At 48.6% G+C, this 20,049-nt stretch overlaps 1 pseudogene; it reads left to right on the forward strand.

Annotated features, from left to right (window-relative positions):
- Positions 1-18,529, forward strand: part of LOC121531207 — a 52,782-nt pseudogene extending 34,253 nt beyond the window's left edge.
- Positions 18,530-20,049: the final 1,520 nt, after the last annotated feature.

A 20,049-nucleotide genomic window follows, 5' to 3' on the forward strand; every position in this document is an offset into this window, starting at 1 on the left:
CCTCTCCATCATGGCGCGCCTCGTAAATGCGGCTATGATGCTGCAATCATACCTCGCCCTGCTGATTCCTCACCTCCCAGGGAGTGGTGATGAGCTTCTTAAGGAAGCTAAAGAGGTGTAAAGGCTGCTCACTATGCTCCAGACGGACATGGCACGTGCCTACGGCAAAGCTTTGGCTTCAGTGGTGACTTCACACCACCATGTTTGGCTGGCACAGTCTAAACTGCCACCGCCAGTTCAGAAAACATTCTTGAAGCTCCCCTTCACACCACTTTTGGGCCAGGGGTCGACAACATCATACAGCAGACTTCAAAACGGTGCAAAGACAGAGAAACTTTGCAGGAGTTCTTGGCAACTGCGCGCCCTACCGCCGCCCCTCGGAGGAGCTGGAAGACAGGGCAGGATGTCTCGAGGGCGCTCCAGCAACATCTTGGCCTCCCTCCTCCCCCGCCGAGACAGCAGGGGCAGGGAAATGGGAACCGGCGTTTTACACCCCTACAGCACAAGGACAGGCATCGTGACCGCCCTTACAAGCATCGGCATGCAGCTAAGAAGGATGGGCCCCAGCAGTCCTCCTGAAGTGCTGCCAGTCGGCCTCGGCTGTCTTGTTGTGGCGAATTCGTCCTTATACTTATCAAAGAACCAAAGTATTTCTATAATTTTTGTAGAATTAAGATATACTTTATTACCATTAGACAAAGCCGTGGTGGTCTGCAGAGAATCTGATTTTCCACCTCCCAGCTCTCAGTTTATATTGTCATTATACATATATTTTATCTTAACCCCTCCCTCTTTGGTTCCACCACCACTGTCTCCAGTTTTCACCTATTGACCGCTCCCCCCACTTCCCTAGTTTATGATAGTGGCGAAATCTGACTTCTCCTCCTTCTATGTATTCAGTTTGGAAACAATGGTGGTGCGACCAACCAAGCTTTGTCATGCAAAAATAATCATGTTCAGTTTGAACTCTGTTCAACCCCGGCTCACCCTTGCTTGACCTGGAGATTGATTGTGGACATGGCATGTCCACAATCAATCTCTCAAACATACCCAAGCCCAACCCCTCTCTCCCACCCCGTCATGCTATAATTAATCAGGAAGACGCCCAAGGAGAGACAAAGGGTTTAGCCCGAACTCTGTTCAACCCTGGCTCGTTCCAGCAATATGCCTAAGGAGAGCCACAGGGTCACAGTCTGGTTTCAGTCACTAATAAGATAAGACAACTGTAGAATTTAACCCGATGACAGGTCAGATGCCCATTTTACACACACACAAACCTAGTGAGAGGAACTAATTCAGTTCTTGCATCCATATCAATGTAAAAAACCACATCAATCCCCCATTTGGGACTTAATAGTCCCATATCAATACATCCAAATACTTCAAATGTATATAGGGACTAATATATGAATACTGTGACATAAAAATCAACATGTTCATGATATAAGGCACAATCCTTGCATTAACATTATATTTTTCAAACAGTAAGATTCAAACGTTTCTACTCAAAATAAACCATATACGTGTATCCTAACACATTACGTAGCATTGTTTTAACCATAATATCTATTTAAGGCAGTTATCTTGCGATTGTATACGCAATACCAGGGCATGTTGAGAATAGTGTCAACATCTTTAGCTCACATAACTTCTTTACCCATATCACAAGTAGTATAACAATCAAAATAATAAATATCAATATCTAATACATTAATTGCAGTGTCAACATCTTTAGTTATTAACATATTAATAACTTACTCAAATCAATCAGTCAGCTTACAACTCATAATCATTATCAAATGAATTATCCAAAACAAATTTAAAGAATTCTTAGTGATTCACATTGGTCCTATCACTCAAAGTTAAAAACCCTCAACTCAGTACACATTGACACTGGCAGAATGTACATTTATATTAACATACAGTATAATTATCCATAATCCTAGCATTAGCTTCCTCATAAGGAGAATAACTACAGATCAGTATCTCAATGCATTCTTATTCTAAGTTACTATAAATGTAGCAGTGTGTAGACCTCCTTAATCAACCTGATACCCCAAATAATAATTTTAGATAAGTCCAATCAATTACGGGCACAGTTGACCAACCCCTTCCTTCCCCGGCACTCAATCTTCTGGCATCTCTTCATTATGTTCTTCAGATAGCTTCATAGATCAACTTGGATTGCTCATGACAATGTCCCAATTTTAATGTCTCACCTGAGCCGCCACCACCTCTACCACCATTATGTTTTGTCCATTTGCCAACCAGTATACCAGCATCATGAGAGATGTTTTGGAACGGATCTCTCTTCATGCTTACTCATTTTAGTCATTTAGCAGACGCTCTTATCCAGAGCGACTTACAGTTAGTGAGTGCATACATTTTTCATACTCCACGTGGACTCCTGTCACACTACCGAGAGAAAAGGCATGAGATAAAAGGCAGTCGATAGCTTCGATTGGATGTTGGTTTCTGATTCAGGAAATCCAGATAAGCATTAACTATATGACAATTATTTTGACCAATTATTCTTAATACCAATTTCTAATATGCTCCCCTTATCCCACTGTCGACTTCACCGCAGAGTCACAGGATCAGCAAGTTAGATCTCAATTTCTGTTAGGGGAACTAGTCAAAGACAGAGAAATCAATGGTGGGAAGTCAGGTGAGTCTTGAAGGTCTGGAAGATCTTGAAGTTCTTGGAGGTCTAGTAGGATCTTGGAACTCTTGGAGGTCTGTCCCTCCGCCGAGGGAATCAGCCAGAGCACGTAGCTCATCAATAGCATTCCCATTGCCATCCTCCCCCATCTCCTGATTCTGGCCAGCTCCAGCATCCTCAGCTCCCTCATCTCTAGATCATCGGTTTCCTCGTGGTACTCTGCTACAGTGGTTTAGATGATACCAGGTCGAGCTCCCCTCTATCCGTACAGCCGTTGGTGTAGCCTTGGTGACGATGTATGGTCTCTTTGGCTCGGGACCTTCTTCCGTCACTAGGGTCTCTGGATCATGCAGAGTCCCTCTCAATCCATCAACATTGGTCTGCAGAGAGTGTCCTTCTGGCAGTGTACCAATAGGGAAGCTGAGAGTCACTTCTGCAAAGACACACAGACACAGACAGACACAAAATAAAACAATGCTACGCAGTGGCGGGGCCATCTTTCTCTTCTGGCGTTGGAACTCTCCTACAGTGGGACACATGGATCCAGGTATCTGTCTCTGCTACTTTCACCGTCATCGAGGTAGCCAGCAACACCTGGTACGGGCCCCTCCACCTAGGGTCTTTCCAGCTCTTTCTTCTGTAGTGTTTTACCGCCACACATCTCCAGGGCGCAGACAGTGCTCAGATTCTCCTGCTAGTTTGGGCAGAGAAGACTTCACCCGTGGGAAGAAAGTCTTAAGAACATTGTTAGGTGAGACACAGTATGCTACTGTACCATGTCTTCCCATCAGTCAGGAGAAGCCCTGAGATTAGGAAGTGCACATTCTTGTAGCTTGTTGTAGTACACTAGTTTCAGAGACAGGCCCCCTTTGTACTTTGTTTCTGGCCACAAATACATTTGCACATAACATATTCCATCTAGCCCATAACACATTATTTACTACTGCTCATATTCTTAATACAATTTGCATATTTACCAAAAGGCCCCAGGGGACCGGTAATTCCCCCCTTTGGACACATGACTCACATCGTGAATCATGCGGCCAAAAAATGTAATAACAACATTGCCTGTTAAACCAAAATAACAAATGAAATTAGAATGACAACCCTTGATAATATCTTAACTTAATTGTATCCCATAAGGTAATTCAGGAATAGTAAAATTGACTAATTTCCCTAATTCAGGGCTAGCGCTCTCTCTCTGTCCTTGTCATGGTCTGAATCACAAATAGGGCTATGAACTATAACCTCCTTCATAATTATCAGTGTTTACATATTACATTTAAATCTCACCCAATGTTTCTAGGCTCTCTAGTGAGGGTGATCATGCCTCACCAGAAAGTCAGAACATGAGGTCAGAGGTCATTCAAATCCTTCAAAGGAGTTTTATTCTATAGTAGACTAATCATTAACAACAGTCAAAACATTTCATACATTTCGTATCCCAAGTGTACAGTAAGTCCTTATTACAGTTATTTTCAAAAGAAATCACGTGTTTACTTAAAACTCACTCAGAAAATAAAAACGTCCAAATATTCTATGTGTGTGCCCCTTTAAGATACTTCGGCACTAATCCGCAGTACAGTTCCTATCAAAATAATTAATATGTATTCAATTAAAACTCGGAAAATAAAACTTCAGAACCTTCCATGTGTGTGCCCCTTTAAATCTCTGTTTTTTTAAACTCTGAAAACCCTCAAGAACATTACTCGTGACTCCTCCTCCCTTTTGTCAATTCCATAATCTAGTCTAGTCTAGTCTCATGAGATTAAAACCCCTAGGTTTTTCCTGAGTGGCATTGTTCCTGCTCGTTTAATATGCTTTGTGACTTCCAAAATCTAACTTTCCCACATGCCTTGTGGCTCCTCTCTACCAAAATAGTTTACTAATGTGATGATGGTCTGGCCTATCAGTGTTCTCGTCATTAAACGCCCATAACAATTCACTACAACACAAAATCCTCAAATTCACACCCTTCAGCAATTGTTTAAATGCAGCGTGATACAACGTTTGACTATTTGTAACCATCATTCGTGCTCTCGCCCATACATACTGCCAATTTCAACGTCACCTTTCAGAATCCACTGTTTTTGACTCTCGCAAGGATTCTCCAACCCCACTAAATGTAATACTTTTTCCTGTCGCAAATATGGTCAATTTCTCAGCGTAAGGAATCAGTGATATTTGTCCCCAAGCATCTATTAAAAGGTTGTTTGAGACGTGGTCTCCTACATCTCCCTTAACATACTGTCACGATCGTCGTAAGAACCGGACCAAGGCGCAGCGTGATATGCGTACATTCTTTATTTTCTAGTACACACGAACAAAACAACAAACCAAAACGATACGTGAAGTCCAAGGTTAAACACCAAAACAAACCTTACACGGAACAAGATCCCACAAATAACAAGTGCAAAACAGGTTGCCTAAGTATGGTTCCCAATCAGAGACAACAAGCCACAGCTGCCTCTGATTGGGAACCACCCCGGCCAACATAGAAACACATGAACTAGAACATGAACATAGAACACTAAACATAGAAACTAACGCCCTGGCTCAACATATAAGAGTCCCCAGAGCCAGGGCGTGACAGGACCCCCCAAAGGCGCGGACTGCGACCGCGCCAACTAAACCCAACAGGGGAGGGGCCGGGTGGGCATTCCGCCTCGGAGGCGGATCCGGCTCCGGGCGTGACCACCACTCTCTAGCTACCCCCCCATAGCGCCCCTGATCTGGTCCCGCTGGCTGGAGCTGGACTGGACATCAGTGGAGCGGATTGCTTAGGCTCCGGTGCGGAGCAGCTGACCGGTACCTGACCAGGCACCGGTGGAACAGGCACGGGCTGTGCCGGACTGACGACACGCACCACTGGCTTGGTGCGGGGAGCAGGAACAGGCCGGGCCGGGCTGGCGACGCGCACCACAGGCTTGGTGCGGGGAGCAGGAACCGGCCGGACCGGGCTGGCGACGCGCACCACTGGCTTGGTGCGGGGAGCAGGAACGGGCCGGACCGGGCTGACGACGCGCACCACTGGCTTGGTGCGGGGAGCAGGAACAGGCCGGACCAGGCTGACGACGCGCACCACTGGCTTGGTGCGGGGAGCAGGAACAGGCCGGACCAGGCTGACGACGCGCACCACTGGCTTGGTGCGGGGAGCAGGAACAGGCCGGACCAGGCTGACGACGCGCACCACAGGCTTGGTGCGGGGAGCAGGAACCGGCCGGACCGGGCTGGCGACGCGCACCACTGGCTTGGTGCGGGGAGCAGTGACGGGCCGGACCGGGCTGATGACGCGCACCACTGGCTTGGTGCGGGGAGCAGGAACGGGCCGGGCCAGGCTGGCGACGCGCACCACAGGCTTGGTGCGAGGGGCAGGAACAGGCCGGGCCGTACTGGGAACACGCACCGCTAACTTAGTGCGGGGAGCAGGAACGGGTTGGGCCGTACTGGGAACACGCACCACTAACTTAGTGCGGGGAGCAGGAACGGGTTGGGCCGTACTGGGAACACGCACCACTAACTTAGTGCGGGGAGCAGGAACGGGTTGGGCCGTACTGGGAACACGCACCACTAACCTAGTGCGGGGAGCAGGAACGGGTCGGGCCGGACTGGGAACACGCACCACTAACTTAGTGCGGGGAGCGGGAACGGATCAGGCCGGACTGGGAACACGCACCACTAACTTAGTGCGGGGAGCAGGAACGGGCCTGACCGTACTGGGAACACACACCACTGGCCTTGTGCGGGAATCAGGAACGGGCCGGACCGGACTGGTGACACACACCACTCGCTTGGTGCGAGGAGTGGGACTGGGTTTCCTCATAAACCTCTGCTCCCTCTGCTGCCTACTCAGTTCCTCTCGCCGTGCCTCCACACTCTCCTTCTCCCTCCTGACCAATGGCCCCCGTAACCTGGTGGCCTCCTCTCCTTGTCCACACACTCGCCCTTTAGCTGCCTCCAGCAGCCCCGTCGTCCATGCCGTGTGCCCCCCCAAAAAAATTATTGGGGTTGCCTCTCGCCTGTCCGACGACGGCCCGGTTGGCGCCGCTTCTCCTCTCCTGCCTGGACATCCTCCCTCATCGCCCTCCGGTAGCGGACGGCCTCCTCCTCGGTGATCTTCCCCCAACCGAGGAGGACATCCACTAGCGTTACCTCCGGCGTTTGCTCCTGGACACGCTGCTAGGTCCTTAATTGGTGGGATCTTCTGTCACGATCGTCGTAAGAACCGGACCAAGGCGCAGCGTGATATGTGTACATTCTTTTAATGAGTACTTTAAACAACAATTACAAAACAACAAAAACGATACGTGAAGTCCAAGGTTAAACACCAAAACAAACCTTACACGGAACAAGATCCCACAAATAACAAGTGCAAAACAGGCTGCCTAAGTATGGTTCCCAATCAGAGACAACAAGCCACAGCTGCCTCTGATTGGGAACCACCCCGGCCAACATAGAAACACATGAACTAGAACATGAACATAGAACACTAAACATAGAAACTAACACCCTGGCTCAACATATAAGAGTCCCCAGAGCCAGGGCGTGACACATACATACTGTAGGGGACTTCCATCAATCCTGGAAGAAAGAATCCTACACAAGACACATCAGATAATACAGTGTTCAATTAAGGGAAAAAGACACCTTATAAAATAAACAAACTCATAACCCCTTTCGGATAATCTAATCATTGCAACCAGTGATCCGGGTCAACAGCATCAATGTAACAGTTTTGCTTCCGCCCCTCTCCTCGCCCCAACCTGGGCTTGAACCAGGGACCCTCTGCACACATCGAAAACAATCACCCTTGAAGCACCATTACCCATCACTCCACAAAAGCCGCAGCCTTTGCAAAGCAAGGGAAACAACTACTTCAAGGTCTCAGAGCGAGTGACCTCACTGATGGAATGCTACTAACGCGCACCGCTAACTAGCTAGCCATTCCATACCGGTTACACTCACCCCCCTTTGACTTCCTCCTTTTCCGCAGCAACCAGTGATCACACTACACCAAACTTAACCCATTATGTCCCTTACAGCCCACTCGAGTTCAGCGAGCCCCAGTCGCTAACACCCGCATACATAAACATGGAAACTCTTACTAGTAGATTTTTTAAAAAACATTCTCAAACAATGTTCTGTGTTTACCTCTATCGTAAGGTTAAAAACAACTTGCACAATACTAGATTGCTGTTGTAGCCTTATGTTTGGTTCAGTGTCTCTGTTAGGATGTAGGCCAACAATATTTTCCTTACTGTTTTCCTCGTGCCTAATTGTTCCCTTATTATTGTCGCTCATTTTGGAATAACCCACTGAACTTCTCTCAATACTTATAGTCACTTCTAATTGAGGTTCTCCTATTGTTCTCCTGTCTGACCTTTCCCTCTTGTGCCCTTAGCTCTTCCCCTAATGTCAGACAAGTTTCAACCTGTTCATCTATTGGGATTATTAGAAAATACATCCTTTTTGATCTGCTAACTTCTTCAAGAGTTTCTCCAATGTTCTGTATTGTTCCATCCCAGCCCAATCTTGTCACGGTTTCGGCCGAGGCTGCTCCTCCTCCTGGTTCGGGCAGGTTTCGGCGGTCGTCGTCCCCGGAGTACTAGCTGCCACCGATCTATGTTTCATGTTCGTTTGGTTTTGTCTTGATGTTGTACACCTGTGTCTAGTTAGTCCTCGTTAGTGTCCTATTTAGTTCTTGTTGTGTGTGTTTGGTGTTGTGTGTGATTGCTCTTCTGTTTGGTGTTCTGAGCTACGTATCTTCCCTCCGTTGTTTGGAGAGGTTTTCGCACATGTTAGTGCGCCTGTTGTTTGACGCCTGTGTGCGCCTTTATTTCGCCTCCGGGCTTATGGTTCTCGTGTACTACGTGAATAACTCACTAAAGTCTTTTGGACTAAGCTTCTGCGTCCTGCGCTTGATTCCTGAACCACACCCACCTTCAGCACCCCTGACAGAATCACACACCTTAATGAATGGAATCAGCAGGAGCAACAGTCACGCCTGAGTCGCTGGAGGAGCATGTCCGCGGCCAGGATGACCAGATACGACAACTGGGGACCGCTCTACAGGACGTCATCAACACCCTGCACCGATGGGAGTCCAGAGGGGTACCCACACCTCCACCTACCCTGCCACCCCCATCGGCCGGTCCACCAGTCCCAGGTCCGGAACCCAGTGGGATTCGGCTCTCGCTCCCGAGGGCGTATGACGGAACAGATGCCGGGTGTCAGGGGTTCCTCCTGCAGGTGGAGCTCTACCTGGCCACTGTACACCCGGTGCCCTCGGGACATGAGAGCGTTTCCGCCCTCATCTCCTGTCTCACGGACAAGGCTTTGGAATGGGCCAACGCCGAGTGGAGGAGGATGGACGCCACCACCATCTCCTACGCCGAGTTCTCCCGTCGCTTCAAGGCTGTGTTCGACCATCCACCTGAGGGCAAAGCGGCGGGGGAGCGTCTAGTCCACCTGAGACAGGGGAGGAGGAGCGCACAGGCGTTCGCGCTGGAGTTCCGGACTCTAGCGGCAGACACAGGGTGGAATGAACGGGCCCTCATCGACCATTTTCGATGTAGCCTACGGGAGGACGTTCAACGTGAGTTGGCCTGCAGGGATACCAATTTCACCTTCGACCAGTTGGTCGATATGTCCATCCGTCTGGACACCCTGCTGGCCACCCGTGGACGTCCCGAGTGGGGTCCGTCCATTCCACCCTCCGGCACCTCCGAGCCGAGCCCTATGGAGCTCGGGGGTGCTGGCGCTAGAGAAAGGAGGAGGAGGAGCCCGAGGGGGCCTGTCCCCTGCACCAAGTGCAGTCGTGGAGGGCACACTGCGGCCAGGTGCTGGGGAGGGTTCCCCGAGGGAGGAGACAACAGGCCACGCACCTCCCACTTACCCAGAGCTCTCTGTTGCGCACTTTTGTATACCTGTTTGTTTTCCACAGGTTGCACCTCATTCCCAGCATAAGGCGCTAGTAGATTCAGGCGCAGCTGGGAATTTTGTTGATCGGAAGTTTTGTTTAGATTTAGGGATCCCTCTCCTACCTGTTGACAAACCTTTTCCCGTTCATGCTTTAGATAGCCGCCCGTTGGGGTTGATTAGGGAGGTCACAGCGCCACTTAGGATGTGTGCGCAGGGGGGTCATGAAGAGACTATACAGTTGTATCTGATTGACTCTCCTGCGTACCCGGTGGTGCTGGGAATTCCCTGGTTAAGCACCCATAACCCTGCTATTTCGTGGCAACAGAGGGCTCTCAATGGGTGGTCTGCTCAGTGTGAGGGGCGATGTCTGGGTGTTTCCGTAGGGGCGACTTCGGTGGAAAGTCCAAACCAAGTGCCCGCACTGCACATTCCGCCTGAATATGGGGATTTAGCTCTCGTGTTTAGTAAAGCTAGGGCGACGCAGTTGCCTCCTCATAGACAGGGGGATTGTGCGATTGATCTCCAGGCAGGAGCAGCGCTCCCACGGAGCCACGTGTATCCTTTGTCTCAAGAGGAGAGAAAAGCTATGGAAACTTACATAGCCGAATCTTTGAGACAGGGATACATACGGCCCTCCACTTCTCCCGCCTCCTCGAGCTTCTTTTTGTGAAGAAAAAGATGGAGGGTTGCGCCCGTGCATCGATTACCGTGGTCTCAATCAGATTACTGTGAAATACAGTTATCCACTCCCTCTGATTGCGACCATGACGGAGTCATTGCATGGAGCGCGGTTTTTCACAAAACTGGAACTCAGGAGCGCGTATAACTTGGTGCGCATTAGGGAGGGCGACGAATGGAAAACAGCGTTTAGTACCACATCAGGTCAATTTCGAGTATCTCGTCATGCCATATGGGTTGATGAATGCTCCATCAGTCTTCCAATCCTTCGTAGATGACATTTTCCGGGATATGCAGGGGCAAGGGGTGGTCGTGTACATTGATGACATTCTAGTGTACTCGTCTACCCGAGCCGAGCATATAGCCCTGGTGCGTCATGTATTGAGGAGGCTGTTGGAGCACGACCTATATGTCAAGGCAGAGAAATGTCTGTTTTCCCAGGAGTCGGTCTCCTTTTTGGGTTATCGGTTGTCCGCGTCAGGGGTGAGAATGGAGGTGGATCGTGTGTCCGCTGTGCGTAATTGGCAAACCCCAACCACTGTCAAAGAGGTGCAGCAGTTCTTGGGCTTTGCGAATTACTACCGGAGGTTTATCCGGGGTTTTGGACAGGTGGCAGCTCCCATCACGTCCCTTCTGAAAGGGGGTCCGGTGCGCCTGCAGTGGTCAGCTGATGCGGACAGGGCCTTTAGGAGACTGAAGGACCTGTTTACGTCGGCTCCGGTGCTGGCGCATCCGGACCCCGCATTACCCTTTCAGGTCGAGGTGGACGCGTCTGAGGCCGGTATAGGGGCCGTTCTCTCTCAACGGTCTGGCACGCCACCTAAACTCCGCCCCTGTGCTTTTTACTCTAAAAAGCTCAGCCCGGCGGAGCGTAATTATGACGTCGGGGACAGGGAGCTGTTAGCTGTAGTTCAGGCCCTTAAGGTGTGGAGGCATTGGCTTGAGGGGGCTCAACACCCTTTCCTCATTTTGACTGACCATCGGAACCTGGAGTACATCCGGGCAGCGAGGAGACTGAACCCTCGCCAGGCTCGATGGAGTATGTTTCTCACCAGGTTCGTATTTAAAATCACGTACATCCCTGGATCCCAGAATGGTAAGGCAGATGCGCTGTCCCGGCGGTATGACACGGAGGAGAGGTCCGTTGAGCCTACTCCCATACTACCGGAGTCTTGTCTTGTGGCACCGGTGGTGTGGGAGGTCGATGCCGAAATCGAGCGAAGCGTTGCGTGCACCGACCCCCAGCCCTCCACAGTGTCCTGAGGGTCGGAAGTACGTTCCGCTCGAGATTCGGGATCGACTCATTTACTGGGCTCACACGTCACCCTCCTCTGGACATCCGGGTATTGGCAGGACAGTGCATTGTCTTAGCACTAAATACTGGTGGCCCACGTTAGCCAGGGATGTGAGGGTTTATGTCTCCTCCTGCTCGGTGTGCGCCCAGTGTAAGGCGCCCAGACACCTCCCCAGGGGTAAGTTACAACCCCTGCCTGTTCCACAACGACCATGGTCCCACCTCTCGGTGGATTTTGTGACAGACCTTCCCCTCTCTCAGGGGAATACCACCATCCTGGTCGTTGTGGACCGGTTCTCTAAGGCCTGTCGTCTTCTCCCTATGTCGGGTCTTCCTACTGCCCTACAAACCGCAGAGGCCCTATTTACCCACGTCTTCCGGCATCGGGGTACCCGAGGATATAGTGTCTGATCGAGGCCCCCAGTTTACCTCCCGAGTATGGAGAGCGTTCATGGAGCGTTTGGGGGTCTCGGTGAGCCTTACCTCAGGGTACCACCTGGAGAGTAACGGGCAGGTAGAACGAGTCAACCAGGATGTGGGTAGGTTTCTGAGGTCGTATTGCCAGGACCGGCCTGAGGAGTGGGCTCGGTACATTCCCTGGGCCGAGATGGCCCAGAACTCTCTCCGCCACTCCTCTACCAACCTAACCCCCTTCCAATGTGTGTTAGGTTACCAGCCGGTTCTGGCACCTTGGCAGCAGAGCCAGATCGAGGCCCCTGCGGTGGATGATTGGATGAGGCGCTCGGAGGAGACGTGGAACGCTGCACACGTCCACCTGCAGCGGGCCATCCGTCGTCACAAGGCGAGCGCCGATCTCCACCGCAGTGAGGGGCCGGTGTACGCACCCGGAGATCGAGTCTGGCTCTCTACCAGAAACCTACCCCTCCGCCTGCCCTGCCGGAAGCTGGGTCGGCGGTTTGTGGGGCGTTTTAAAGTCCTGAGAAGATTGAACGAGGTGTGTTATAGGTTACATCTGCCTGTTGAATATGAGAATATTAACCCCTCGTTCCATGTGTCTCTTCTCAGGCCGGTGGTAGCTGGTCCACTCCAGGAAGGTGAGATAGGAGAGACTCCTCCGCCCCCACTGGACATCGAGGGGGCTCCGGCGTACACGTTCGGTCCATCTTGGACTCAAGACGCCGGATGGGGGGTCTCCAGTATTTCGTGGAGTGGGAGGGGTACGGCCCGGAGGAGCGGTGCTGGGTGTCGCGGAGGGAAATCCTAGACCCATCTCTCCTGTCGGAGTTCCACCGGGACCATCCCGCGCGCCCTGCTCCGCGTCCTCCTGGTCGTCCCCGAGGCCGGGGTCGGCGCACGGCTGGTGCCGCGCGTCAAGGGGGGGGTACTGTCACGGTTTCGGCCGAGGCTGCTCCTCCTCCTGGTTCGGGCAGGTTTCGGCGGTCGTCGTCCCCGGAGTACTAGCTGCCACCGATCTATGTTTCATGTTCATTTGGTTTTGTCTTGATGTTGTACACCTGTGTCTAGTTAGTCCTCGTTAGTGTCCTATTTAGTTCTCGTTGTGTGTGTTTGGTGTTGTGTGTGATTGCTCCTCTGTTTGGTGTTCTGAGCTACGTATCTTCCCTCCGTTGTTTGGAGAGGTTTTCGCACATGTTAGTGCGCCTTTTGTTTGACGCCTGTGTGCGCCTTTATTTCGCCTCCGGGCTTATGGTTCTCGTGTACTACGTGAATAACTCACTAAAGTATTTTGGACTAAGCTTCTGCGTCCTGCGCTTGATTCCTGCACCACACCCACCTTCAGCACCCCTGACAAATCTATATATGGCCACTCTTCCCTTGCCCCTGCTAAATCTGTTATTTCTGTTAGCGATCTCAGCTGAAAGTTTTTAAATTCCTCAATTAATGGTATCCTTCTCCCTAATATATCTTTATACTCTGCTTCTTTCCAAAAATGCATTTTTATCCCTTGTGTTTCTTTTAATATTATTTTTATTCTCTTTGTTCCCTTGCTTCACTTCCCATTAAGATAACACCCTCGCTTTCCTGTGCTTCGGTATTATATTCTTATTTTTCTTTGTTCCATTATCTTATCTCAAATGTATAAAACCACTTTCGCTCTCCTGTGCTTAGGTATTTTCCCAATGGTTTATTCAGCCTTGGGTCACTATTTTCGTAATCTAGGTTTTTCGTATCTAAATTCCTATACCTGCTTCTCCTGTCTTTCGGTATGTCCACATCATATGTTATTATTTGTAGGTTTGTTGTCACGATGTATTCCACTATTGTACATCCCCTTATCCTCTACCTGAATGCGGCTAGTTCTCGTTCTAATCTTCGTCTTGATATTTATTCCCTAACTTTTCCTTTTTAGCTTTCTCTTTTATTTGCTTATATCTGGACGGCTAGTCCATATCCTAAATTCTCCTACCCAGATTTCAGTCAGTACTGCAGAACCTATGCCTATTGAAATGACAAGTAACTCCCGCAAATAGCCCAATTACAATGGTTTGTAGTTTTAACATCTGGCACATAATACAATTATCATAAACTAGCCTTAAAGGTCGTCCAAGTGTTTCTTTGCAAAGATCTCACATGCTCAAAGGGAATAAATTAACAGTCAACGAGTCAAATTCACATTGATTGCTTTGGGAATAGATTATGTTTTCCCTTGTGACATAATGAAATTCCTTTACTACATCACCTTAGCTTCGCAATGATAATTAGTTCAATGGAAACCCTAAATTGGCTTTGTACTATGTTATATGTTATGTCGATAATTTCTAGGCCTTATTGGCAGTTTTTACCTTAACCTTATCTCTATCAAGTGATCCATAAACTGCATCACCTCAGAAAACGTTTATTTATTGTTTCCCACCCCTGACGTTCGTCTACGTTTGGGTGCGCAAGTTAGTATATGAATATTATTCCAATTATTACTTTATCAAATCTCTAGTAATCGATTACACACACATAAAATTAATCATATTTTCATACATTCCCAGAATCCATTTAGAATGTTAGAAATTCTTAGGTATTCACATCAACCATGTTTTTAACGATTCTCAATCGCCACAAATCTGCTTCTTCAAACATACTCCCAGCGGAACAAAAAAAACAACAACTGTAGTTTCCCGGACACTGCCCGGCCTGTCATGGGATCCTCCCAGACAATACAGACTTGACACTACTTTCTAAGATAACATCACGCTCTCAATACCTCCCTGTGATATTCTATGATGGGCAGTGATATACGGAACCCCAAGATAACGTTATATCAAAAGCTTATTATCCAAATCTCAATCATTTTATTATACATATTTCTATATGTTATTATCCAAACTTCAGATTAAAACTAATTCCCATATTCACACAACTCTCATATCACATTCACACAATGCTATTTCCAAACACACTTAATCAATATTTGTATAACCTGCAGGAATATTTTCTTCTATAAAGGGCCCAAACTTGGAATGTCAATTCTATCACATTAACATTTTACTATAACCAATTTTACCATAATCATAAATCACCCATAAGGTTTCCAAATTTGGGAAACGTGCAGGGATCGGTCTCACCGAGATATAATAGCCTGACCCCACCCTGAATGACTGGCCGAAATACAATGTCTAGACGTCACACACCGGTACACGCGACCTGTTCCTCTAACAACATATTTCATAACCCTCCTTGTAACGTGAATTTTCCCACATTTAGTATGTCAATGAACATTCATACAACATTTATTATTCTCCTCCTAAACGCGAGATTGGGTGCATCCTCTCTGCCAGGCTGCACTTAAGCAACGATCCAAAGGAGATGTGTAACCCCCTCCCATCAGAGACAGAAACTTCAAACGACCTCAAACACAGCCCCTTCCTGATTCACACAGAAACGGCTATATTCACAGGATTTTTTTTTCTTCTGATCACCCTCACAGATGAGCAGCCCTACTCTACCTGCCATTTTCTGTATAGTGCAGCCCTTGTGGCTATTTCACAACTGTTCACCTACTCAGGATGACCAGCGCTACTTCCAATTATTACATCACCTACTCAGGATGATCAAAGCTACTTTTTACCTAACGGCCCTATCTAATTATTGCATCACCACCACAGGATGAGCAGAACTCTTTTAGACTTCTTGTCTACTAGTCTGCGTGTCTGCTAACCTGCTTTTCTACTAGCCTGCCTGTCTGCTAGCCTGCTTGTCTACTAGCCTGCCTGTCTGCTAGCCTGCTTGTCTACTGGCCTGCCTGTCTTCCAGCCTGCTTGTCCACTGGCCTGCCTGTCTGCCAGCCTGCTTGTCTACTGGCCTGCCTGTCTGCCAGCCTGCTTGTCTACTAGCCTGCATGTCTGCTAGCCTGCTTGTCTACTGGCCTGCCTGTCTGCCAGCCTGCTTAAAAAATCAATAATCAACAACATTGCATGCATGCTTATTTCTCATTCCAACAAAAACTCAGTACTTTTCCTAAATTAAGCCTTTAATACTGGAGAGACCCCCGGTACCTGACATTCCAGAATCAGCCAAACAAACCACACAATTTTTATACTAAAAGTAAGGGATGCTGACCTTCTAGGCAGAGTTGCAGAGAAAAAGCCATATCTCAGACTGGCCAATAAAAATAAAAGATTAAGATGGGCAGTCTGAGATATGGCTTTTTCTTTGCAACTCTGCCTAGAAGGTCAGCATCCCGGAGTTGCCTCTTCATTGTTGACGTTGAGACTGGTGTTTTGCGGGTACCATTTAATGAAGCTGCCAGTTGAGGACCTGTGAGGCGCCTGTTTCTCAAACTAGACACTCTAATGTATTTGTCCTCTTGCTCAGTTGTGCACCAGGGCCTCCCACTCCTCTTTCTATTCTGGTTAGAGCCAGTTTGCTCTGTTTTGTGAAGGGAGTAGTACACAGCGTTGTATGAGATCTTCAGTTTCTTGGCAATTTCTCGCATGGAATAGCCTTCATTTCTCAGAACAAGAATAGACTGACGAGTTTCAGAAGAAAGTTATTTGTTTCTGACCATTTTGAGCCTGTAATCTAACCCACAATTGCTGATGCTGAAGGCCAGTTGTATTGCTTATTTAATCAGCACAACAGTTTTCAGCTGAGCTAATATAATTGCAAAAGGATTTTCTAATGATCAATTAGCCTTTTAAAATGATAAACTTGGATTAGCAAACACAACGTGCCATTGGAACACAGGACTGATGGTTGCTGTTACATTTTATATTTTTACATTTTAGTCATTTAGCAGACGCTCTTATCTAGAGTGACTTACAGTTAGTGAGTGCATACATTTTCATACTGATAATGGGCCTCTGTACGCCTATGTAGATATTCCATTAAAAATCAGCCGTTTCCAGCTACAATAGCCATTTACAACATTAACAATGTCTACACTGTATTTCTGATCAATTTGATGTTTTCTTTCGAAAACAAGGACATTTCTAAGTGACCCCAAACTTTTTAACAGTAGTGTACATTTTAGTTTAACCCCTCCCTCTTTGGTTCCACTACCACAGTCTCCAGTTTTCACCTCTTGACCACTCCGCCCACTTCCCTAGTTTATGATAGTGGCAAAATCTGACTTCTCCTCCTTCTACGTATTCAGTTTGGAAACAATGGTGGTGCGACCAACCAAGCTTTGTCATGCAAAAATAATCATGTTCAGTTTGAACTCTGTTCAACCCCGGCTCACCCTGGCTTGACCTGGAGATTCATTGTGGACATGGCAGGTCCACAATCAATCTCTCAAACATACCCAAGCCCAACCCCTCTCTCCCACCCCGTCATGCTGTACTTAATCAGGAAGACGCCCAAGGAGAGACAAAGGGATTAGCCCGAACTCTGTTCAACCCTGGCTCGTTCCAGGGATATGCCTAAGGAGAGCCACAGGGTCACAGTCTGGTTTCAGTCACTGATAAGATAAGACAACTGTAGAATTTGACCCGATGACAGGTCAGATGCCCATTTTACACACACACAAACCTAGTGAGAGGAACTAATAAAGTTATTGCCTAGCAACAGAGATGTACCAATTAAAAAAATCCATATCAATGTAAAAATCCACATCAGTCTCTCCCAGGCCCAAAGGGCAAACTGGGAGAGGCAGGTGGAGTTTCCCTGGGTACTGGGCACAGTCCTGGGGGGATACAAACTCCAGTTCCGATGCCGACCGCCGTCCTACAGGGGCATCTGGGTCACCTCGGTGGCAGATGGGGTGAGGAAGGAGGCGCTTCTGTTGGAGATAGCCTCGCTCCTCAGCAAGGACGCAATCAGGAAGGTAGCGCCGCTGGAACGGCTAAGTGGGTTCTACTCCACGTATAGCATTGTTCCGAAAAAGGACAGCAGCTTTCACCGATCCTGGACCTGTGCGGCCTCAACAAATGTTTAAAGGAGCTCAAGTTCAAGATACTCTCGCCAGCGTGGGTGTTGCAGGCAGTCTCGAGCGGCCAGTGGTTCACCACGCTCAATCTGAAGGATGCGTACTTCAACGTTCCTGTTCATTGAGATCACGTGAAGTACCTCCGGTTTGCCTTCAAAGGAGTGGCTTTTGAATTCAAAGTCCTCCCATTCGGCCTCTCATTAGCGCCGCGTACATTCACAAAGTGCATGGACGCAGTCCTAGCGCCTATCATGTCCCAGGGTATTCTAGTGCTGAACTACCTGGATGACTGGCTGGTGTGTGCTCATTCAAGAGAGCAAGCTACAGCAGACACAAGGATCATCTTGAAGCACATTCAAGACCTGGGCCTCACCCTAAACAGGGAGAAGAGCAACCTGACTCCCTCACAGATGGTGGTCTTCCTGGGGATGTTGATCTACTCAACTCTTATGACAGCACGTCTCCCTCAGCTGAGATTGGAGAAGATACAGGCCTACCTAGACCGTTTCCGGCATGGACGAGCCGGAAGTCACTCGGCCTACTCACGTCGGCTTCTCTGTTGATTCAGCTGGGCCTTCTTCACCTCAGGCTACTCCAGCGATGGTTCAACTCTCACCATCTACACCAGAGATGACACAGACATCGTCAGCTATCGGTGACAAATGCATGTGTGAGGACTCTGTTGAAATGGCACTCTCACTCCTTCCTGTTGGTGGGAGTGATACTGAACAGAGTTCACCAGCAGGGAGCTAGTGTGCACCGATGCCTCGCTAGCGGGTTGGGGGTAAGTGTTCAGAAGCATGGCAGCGAGCGGACGCTGGACCCCCCATGGAGTGGCAAGCACATCAATGTGCTGGAGCTCAGGGCAGTTCGCCTGGCACTCCAACAGTTCCTGCCCTACTTGGAGGGGAAGCATGTCCTGGTCAGATCAGATAACCCCACAGTAGTGGCGTATATCAATCACCAGGGGGGACTGAGATCACGGCACCTCCACCAGATGGCTCGGGAGCTCTTGCTGTGGGCTCAGACCCAATTCGCATCACTGTGGGCTGTGCACATCCTCGGGGTCTTGAATCGGGCAGCGGACATGCTTTCGAGAAATGGCCTGCCAGAGGGGGACTGAAGTCTACACCCTCAGGTGGTGTTACAGCTGTGGGAAAGTTTTGGGAGAGCGCAGGTGGACCTGTTTGCATCTCAGGAGAACACTCATTGTCCCAGCTGTTTCTCGATGTTGGACCCTGTAGGCCCTCTGGGTTTGGACGCCCTCACTCACGATTGGCCGGCAACAACACTTTATGCATTCCATGCACACCATTTCCATCACAGCTACGCTAGACAGGTTAGTTTGAAGGGCCACAGGCTGCTCCTGATAGCCGAGACGACCATGGTTCAGCCTCCTGTTGTCCCTCCACTCTGGGACCCCATGGCAGCTGCTATTGGATCACTCCAATCCTCTTGTCTGTGATCTACGGTGCCTTGAAAAGGACACAAGGTGGGAGTAGTGCAGCAGCAGCTATTTAAGGGGGTCAGCCGCAGCACTACCCGGTACACAGGACTAATTTGAAATTCTTACTCGGAATGTATCCTGCCGAGCAGAAGGATACCATATTGGAGTGATCCAATAGCTCACATAACCGTGGTTACATACGTAACCTTCGTTTCATCTTGTACAGAAATTATTCATACTGAGATAAAAGCTGGTCTGAATTCTAACTCAACTCTTCTCTGACTTTGTTGTTGTTCATCTTTCTTTCTCTTTCCATCTGACTTTTGGGTTGCAATCTATATTTCCAGAGAGTGGTTCACGTTCCCCTTTCTCCTTTGTGGCTACACAACATTCCCCTTATCACGTATCTTGTTTCTTTACTTCTCTAGTCCTTTATAACTGTTTTAATGCCAGGTGGGGTGCATTCTGGGTAATCAACAGTGTGTAGGCCAAAGGCCTAATAATCTCAAACACGCGGCTCAGAGCGGTGGATCAAATAGCTGTCTCATACTCAGAGCTGGGTAATTTTTTAACAGTACAATGTTTTCTTCATCACAAAGAGGAGAGCACAATTCAGATGCAAAAAGGGGACTAATGCATTTCACCTTGGGATGTGATCTTCAGTCATTCAGGAAAGTGTAGGCATTCATTTTGCTTTGTATTTATGT

Source organism: Coregonus clupeaformis, chromosome 19 (assembly GCF_020615455.1).
Source record: "Coregonus clupeaformis isolate EN_2021a chromosome 19, ASM2061545v1, whole genome shotgun sequence".
NCBI classification, from domain to species: Eukaryota; Metazoa; Chordata; class Actinopteri; order Salmoniformes; family Salmonidae; genus Coregonus; species Coregonus clupeaformis.